The sequence below is a fragment of the Chanos chanos genome, chromosome 7 (genome assembly GCF_902362185.1).
Source record: "Chanos chanos chromosome 7, fChaCha1.1, whole genome shotgun sequence".
Classification (NCBI taxonomy): Eukaryota; Metazoa; Chordata; class Actinopteri; order Gonorynchiformes; family Chanidae; genus Chanos; species Chanos chanos.
Genome location: NC_044501.1, coordinates 3,489,576 through 3,496,577, shown reverse-complemented (window position 1 = coordinate 3,496,577; position 7,002 = coordinate 3,489,576). Strand labels below are relative to the sequence as shown.

The 7,002-nt window shown below is 41.6% G+C and overlaps 1 non-coding gene across 1 annotated transcript; it reads left to right on the top strand.

The window, feature by feature from the left end:
- Window positions 1-3,989: 3,989 nt before the first annotated feature.
- Window positions 3,990-4,062, top strand: trnak-cuu (transfer RNA lysine (anticodon CUU)). The gene has a single exon. It is a non-coding gene; the product is annotated as a tRNA-Lys (tRNA).
- The last annotated feature ends 2,940 nt before the right edge of the window (window positions 4,063-7,002 follow it).

Genomic DNA, 7,002 nt, shown 5'->3' with positions numbered 1-7,002 from the left:
TGGGGGTGGAGTAGATGACATGTTCTGGGATGTCTCTGTGTAACTGTGCTGTAGAGTAGACAGTGGTGACTAGTCTGTTGTCTCCTGTTGAGGGTGTGGTGACAGTATGTGGAGGTTTGATCACAGTGGAGTAGATGATTGAGTCTGGAATTGTCTGTGGAGAACAGACAGGGCTGATTATGGGATTTGTAGTGGACTCCTCATTCTGTTCTCTGATCTCCTCATAAAAACCCTTAGTTACAGGAAACAGACAACTTTTAACTACTAACTTTTCTGGGTATATTCTGTTGAAATGGTTTTTAAAATGTCATAGGGAGCTGTTTTAAAGGCAAAGAGAGAAAACTGAATGAAAAACACAGAAGGTCAATGCAGTAGACCAGGTGTTAATAATGATCCTGATAGAATAAGTAATTTTTTCTCACCAGTACAGCAGAGGAAACCTCAGTGGGTGTAGGATTTAAGGAAACTGCAACTTTGAAGAAATAGAACAAAATAAAATCATCACATCTCTGAGAGAAAGAAAGAGAAAGAGAGGGAGAGAGAGAGAATAGATGGATATACCTGTTGAAGTTTTGTCTCTTTTTCTTTGCTTATAAAATATGACCACTGCCAGTCCAAATATGATCACCATGGCAACCAGCCCACTTACAACATAAAGGAGAGGGTCTGGAATGTTGAGAGAGAGAGAGAGAGAGAGAGAGAGAGAGAGAGAGAGAGAGAGACAGAGACAGAGAGAGAGAGAGACCAGAGTAACACTGGTCACAATGAGAGACTATGAAGAAAAGACATGAATACTGATAGTGTATGTGACCTGAGAGACACTTACCTGTGTTTTCTTCAGAGACAGCTGGAGTTTGATGTGACTCAGTGGAGACTAATGATAATGTGAAGAGAGAAAAGAGCAGTCAGATCACTTCTGGTCAATATGGGATTGGTCTTCATATGATCAGACAGGTGAAAGAGAGAGTTGTGTGTACCGTAAATTCTCAAATAAAAACGGGTCTCAGATAATGGCAGATTTACAAATCATAGCCGGGGATGCCGCTATTTTTGGGAAACGCGGGTAAAAGAAAAGAAAAAAAAAAAAAAAAAAAAAAAAATCATAAATTACCGAAAGGCTCAGGTGGTAAATTCATCATATTTCCACATCAGTACAACAACACACAGTAATTATGCTCTCCACTCTGCTCCTATTAGTTTCACTCTTTTGGCTAACAGACATACCATACCGATGATGCTCTGGCTCACATGGATGGTGGTGGCTGTGGAGCCATGTGTGTTAAAGGCCCATCATTAGTAGGGACATCGCTGCCACATCTCTCTACTTCTAATTTCCTATGAGTTATTTCATTTATGTCCATGAGTTATTTCATAACAGCACGTCTTAACAGTGCTTGGAAAAAGCCACGGAAGGGGAAAAAATGTCTGATTTTAGATGGCGTAGGTACGGTAGGGACATGACCACAGGTGAAAACAGAGGGGGACCAGAGGAGCACATTTGAATTTTAAACTTGTCAGCTATACCTTTGTCTTCAAGCAGGGGTAGGAGCCTATTCCAGCTTTGATTAGGGCAAAAGGCAGGGAAACACCCTGGACGGGTCACCAGTCCGTCGTAAGGCAGACACACAGACAAACACATTCGCTCACACATTCATACCTAAGGGTAATTTAGTATCTCCAATTTCGCCCAACTTACTCGCCTTTGGGCCGTGGGGAGGAACCAGAGCTCCCCACGCAGACACAGGGAGAACATGCAAACTCCACACAGAAAGGACCCGCGTCAGGCCCAGCCAAGAATTGAACCCACGACCTTCTTGCTGTGAGGTGCTACCCACTGCACCAAAGTGCCTATAGTCTTTATTCTTTAAAAAAAAGTACAGTATAGGCTATATTCGAATAGTAGGTGTACCTGTAAATCTTTATAGGATGGATTAGAAATGGAATGTTACTACGATATTACAAAATACACCAGTGAATAAAGAACAAAGCATAAGTAATGGCTTGTCTCTAATAATAACCTGTCTCAAATAAAGGCCTGGTTCTTTCCTCAGTTGAAGTAAATAAAGGCCCCAGCCACTATTTGAGAATTTACAGTAACTTACCTGTGTGCGAGGAGGTGGATGTGATGTGATCAGGGAGAGAAGTGACTGATGTAGAGGACAGAGTCTTTGGAGTGGTCACTGGTGGTTTAGGAGGTCTGGGAGCTGTGTGTGTGTGTGTGTGTGTGTGTGTGTGTGTGTGTGAGAGAGAAGGATAGATCACAGTCTTATAATTGATGACATCCATAACACAAAGCACATACATAATCATGATGAAATTAAACAAATCACACAGTTCTCTCTCAGGACCATCTTACCTTCTCTAACTGTGAGAGACACTTTAGTGTATGTGTCCTTTATAGATCTGTCCACTGCACACCAGTATGTGCCAGAGTCTGACTTCTTCAGTCCAGTGATGGTCACAGTGAAGACTCCAGTTCCATAGTCATACAGAGAGAATCTGTCTTTCTGAGTGAATTTTTGGCCCTTCTCAGATTTAATAATTATATGTTTCTCATCTGAACACTCTCCTTTGCAGAAATACTTGATGTTGTCTTTGGCCCATTTATGAGAACATGTGACTGTAACATTTCCTCCCTCATATCCTGTCACTGTAATGTCCTCTGATGACACACACCACACATCTGTCAACACAAAACCAAACACAACAACAGGTCACTCTCATAGTACAATGTCACATTACACTGAGTAATGAGGACAGTTGAGAATGTGGGGAAAATCTACACACATCTATGAAAATATTCTACACTCCACTTCCTTTATTAAACATTCACGTGTGTCATAAAGAGACCAGCCACAGTTCTCATCTAATAATTGTTCTCTTCACATGTGTTGATGTGAAATGTCTGACACAGTACAGTAGACTAGACACAGGAAGACTCAGTCATGGACTGGGACTAAACTCACCCAAGAGGAGACAACAGACGACAACAGGAACAATCATCATTCTGACCAGTCAAACCAGTTACTCCCAGTCACACCAGCCTCAGTCAGTAGAACAGGCTCAGTGCTTCCACTGATAGTACATTTAGCTCCTAACAGTGTAGTTCACAACTGAGGAAGAGATGTCAGTGTTTTCACATGAATCACATGTCATTCTGTGATCCTAAACCTGCCTCTGAACCACTAATACACATACTCACATATGTACTCACACACGCTCTCTCTCACACACACTGAGAATAACGCGGACAGCTGTGTACACTCATTACTAAACAATTAATTAGTTCATTTATGTTATTGTCTGTTTTTCTCTACATGCTGATGGCCGAATGATAATCTAGTGTAGAATCATCATCAAGAATATTGTTCCTTCCTCTGTGTTTTCAAAATGACAACTTCTCCCTTTTTTGTAAAATAACGTACTAATAAAGAACTGACAAAACTCACCTATAACAACACAACAGACCACTGAATCGACAACTCTTATTCTCACCAGTAACACCAGGTACTCCAGTTACTTCCAGTAACACCAGTTGATGGCTGCTAATAGCTAGCTCTGATCCAGCAGCAGCTCAATTTAAGGAAGTTATGTTGTTGCTTAGGACAGGAAACTCTCTCTCTCTCTCTCTCTCTCTCTCTCTCTCTCTCCCCACCTCCCTTCCTCTCTCTAACTCCCCTTCTCTTTCTCTGTCCTTCATTCTTTCCTGCTCTCTCTTTTCAAAACCAACAATTTATCTATCTCTCCATATGTATTTATGCACATTCTATTTCTCCCATGTTTCCTTTTCTCCTGCTTCCCTGTCCACTCTTCTCAGACAGACTATATTGTCATTCTTGCTGGGCAGTCTAGCATATTAGTCTAGTTTGAACTTCATGTCAGTGTTATTTAAGAATGTCTCTGCTGTCTGCTGCTGATTGTCTGTTCAGGTCCATTTAATTCATGTCATCCAATCAGACTTAAGTTTCTATCTTATACCTAACCCCAAGGCCCGGCTAGCTCAGTCGGTAGAGCATGAGACTCTTAATCTCAGGGTCGTGGGTTCGAGCCCCACGTTGGGCGTCTCTTTGGATGCTTTTGGGCAGCCGTGGTCTTAAGTTCAGAGAACTGGGCTTGTGACTGGAGGGTTGCCGGTTCGATTCCCAGGCCCAAGATCCATGACCGTGTGCCCTTGAGCAAGGCACTTAACCCTAATGCTCCCCGGGCACAAGGAATACTGCCCACTGCTCCTGTGTCTGGTGTGTGTGTTCACTACTGGTGTGTTGGATGGGATAAATGCAGAGGACAAATTCACTGCTCACAGTGTGTGTGTGTGTGTGTGTGTGCAGTCACAGAAACTCAATCTAAGTAGTTGGCTCATGTTGTCAGGTGCCACTCAGAACATTATCTTTGCATTTGTCGGTCTTGATGAACCCACTTCCTTGCCACTGCGTGTTAGTTTGACCCTTCGGGATTTCATGGATCTCTCACTTAACCTCATAATCTCTGGACTGATCTTATACACCTTCTTCTTGTTACTGCACTCTTCAATAAAAAAAAAAAAAAAAATCATACACTTTGTCTTCTTTTCTTTGCCAGTTAATTCTCTCTTTTTTGTTGTTTTGTTTTTATTTTTAAAAACAGAAAGAGACATAATTTCAAGATGAAACGAGAGAGCAGAATTGATAAGATAAACTGGAGCTGACACTGGTTCCAGTTTAAGCACACCAGTACAGTCGCGGAGAGGGTGGAGTTTAATTAGACCATGACAGTAGGGGTGAGAGTCTAATAGATGGAGTCTTGAGTGGAGGAGGTGAGGGTTTGGTAGGTGGAGTTGGGATCTTGTGTGGAGAAGGTGAGGGCATGGTAGGTGGAGTTGGGGTCTTGAGTGGAGGAGGTGAGGGTGTTGTAGTGCTGGTCTTGTTGAGTTGAGTCTGGGCTGATGAACTTTGAATGGGTGGAGATCTCTGATGACACAGGACCAGCTTTGGGAGTGTTTTTAAAGAAGGCAGGAACCACGAAAAAGAGATTTAAAAATGAATTTAGGTCAATCATATTATGTTAATCATGTTGGTCTAAAAAGGAAAAGGTCATAAAATCTAAGGGATTTGTGTGTGTGTGTGTGTAATACCTGCTGATGTTCTAGCTCTTTGCTGTTGCTTATAGAATATGACCAGACCAAATAGGATTCCAAATGTGATCAGCATGACAACCACACCACTGACAGCATACACTCCATACACTCTCACTGAGAGAGAGAGAGAGAGAGAGAGAACTACAGTGACCATAACAACACTTACAAAGGTTCTATATACTGACACAAAGAATATATATTGACAGTATGTGTAACCTGACAGATTAATTAAGATTAAGTTTGTCTTACCTGTGTGTGAAAAGAGAGTTGTGTGTGTCTTATCTGTGTGTGAGGAGGTGGATGTGATGTGATCAGGGGTTGTAAAAGTTGTAGAGAGAGAAGTGACTGATGCAGAGGACAGAGACTTTGGAGTGGTCACTGGTGGTTTAGGAGGTCTGGGAGTTGTGCGTGCTTGTATGTGTGCGTCTGTGTGTTTGTGTCCGTCTTTGAGAGAGAAAGATAGAGAAAAATATGTGTTTAACGTAGCACCTTTTAAGAGTCTGAGGAGCATTGTGTGTGTGTGTGTGTGTGTGTGTGTGTGTGTGTGTGTGTGGAGAAATAAAAAGGTGACTGAAAAACGCCAGTGTGACATTTGGTTAAGAAATATGTAATGGTGCAGATACATATGAATTTACATGATTAATTACAAAAATGACATAATTAATTACATAAAACTCAGACACCTTTCTAACGTTGTCACTTTACCTTCCACAGTAATGTACACTTTGTAATATGTGTCAAAAGTCGCAGGCCTCTCCACTCCACACCAGTATGTCCCAGTGTCTGACTTCTTCAGTCCAGTGATGGTCACAGTGAAGATTCTTGTTCCATGGTCATACAGAGAGAATCGTCCTTTCTGAGTGAATTTCTGTCCTTTTCCAGATTTAATAATGATGTGTGTATCGTCTGTGCAATCTCCTCCACAGAAATATTTCCTGTTACGGCGAGCATTGGACACAGAACATTTAACTGTGACTGTCTCTCCCTCACGACCACTCACTCTGATGGTACCGACTGCCACATCGAGGAAAACACATTCAGAAGGATATTGTTGTCTTTCTCTTTCTCTTTCTCTCTCTCTCTCTCTCTCTCTCTCTCTCTCTCTCTCTCGCACACAGGCACATACACACACACACACAAGCACACACACACACAACGACAGAGTTAGCAGTGTAATCCATTTTTCAGTGGTCCATTTTATTTATCTCTGACTGAAAGATGAATAAGAAAATGTATCTAGTATAATACATAAAGAAATATATAATATATAAATGTATTTTGTATATGTACAAGCCCTGGTGTAATGTTACAAAGGAATAATACTTCGTTACAGTACTTAAGTTATTTTTGGGAGTATCTGTACTTTACTTGAGTTTTTATGTTTCTGTCAACTTTCACTTTTACTCCGATACATCTTCCCATAGCATCTTCATTATTACAAAATAAAGTAAGAAGAAATGTGGTGACCTAACGGTGTCGAAAGACAGACTGCAAGAAAGCAGGTTTTGCGAATCAGTGGTCCTAGCTTGCAAGGCCATGGGTTAATCACGTCAACACGCAAGTGCAAACAAGTTGCTCTCAAAGCCTGGGTTAAATTTTGATTTCCACTGAAGCCCAGGGTCAGATGCTAGCGACTATGTGAGTAGAACTTGATTTTCATGATGGAAGCAGAAATAGCGACGCCACCTGTTACTCCGGCGACACACGACAGCGGTAACGAACACCCGTGGCGTTATTTGCAAGAAATGTTTTCTCATGTTGGAGTGAAAGATTCTTCTTACTGAATGAAGTGCCTCTTATGCTTACCCAAAGATACGGAAATATTGGCATTTAAAAACTCCCTGTCAAACCCCAAGAAACACACTGAGGTGGATTAAGATTAATCCCGC